Raw genomic sequence first — 864 nt, 5'->3', positions numbered from 1 at the left:
GTATGTTTTTTTGTTTTGTTCGTAGTTCGCAATCATTTCTTGCTGATTTATGAGCATGCATAGTGGTATGCACATATATATATATATATATATATATACATATATACAATCAAAAACTGGTTAATATTACCAAATTCAAACTTGAAAAAGAATCAACGTTTTTGGCTAATATTCCTGATATTGTCAACAATGATTTGGTAATATTAAACATAATTTTAATTACACTAACCAAACTTTGGTTGGCGATTTTTCGTTTGAATACGTTCATGTTCTGCACTTCACAGATGCATTTTCGTAATTAAAAAAAAATCTAAAACAGTTCTCAAATGTTCAACTTGAATCACATATCTTAAAATCGATTTACTGACTTGGTTGAAAAGACCTTGTGCTTTTGGCTCAGTGTATGCACTTCATGGAAAAAAGTCGTGAACGATGAATTCGCTTTAACGGAAAAAAGATTCAAAATGAAAACGTTCCGCCCGATGCCAGTTTTTGCAGTTTTCGAGGAATTCTCGAAATTCGTATTTCTGCTGTTGAAAGGGCAAGTGCAAGTTGGCCCATATTCGCTAGGTGATATATGTTCATGTTACATTGTTTTTAAAAGCATAAGGAGATGTTTTTGACAATTCCACTAGTTTCTCTTAACGCATAAAGACCATTTAATGTGGTCACAGTTCGTTTCAAAATGGCTGCCAAAATGATGAAGTCATCATTTTGTACCTTTTTCCAACCATAATATTTGTTGTGTTGTCGTTTCCCATAAAAAATTGTCGCCGCACAGTATTCTATTTGAAAACAAAAAAGAGACAAAATCGAATATCCGGAGAACGACAAGAGATGCCAGAATAATTGTAACGGCATTTT

Source organism: Rhagoletis pomonella, unplaced genomic scaffold (genome assembly GCF_013731165.1).
Source record: "Rhagoletis pomonella isolate Grant_MI unplaced genomic scaffold, Rhpom_1.0 Rhpom_scaffold_00004, whole genome shotgun sequence".
Classification (NCBI taxonomy): domain Eukaryota; kingdom Metazoa; phylum Arthropoda; class Insecta; order Diptera; family Tephritidae; genus Rhagoletis; species Rhagoletis pomonella.
Note: the sequence above shows the minus strand (reverse complement) of the source record.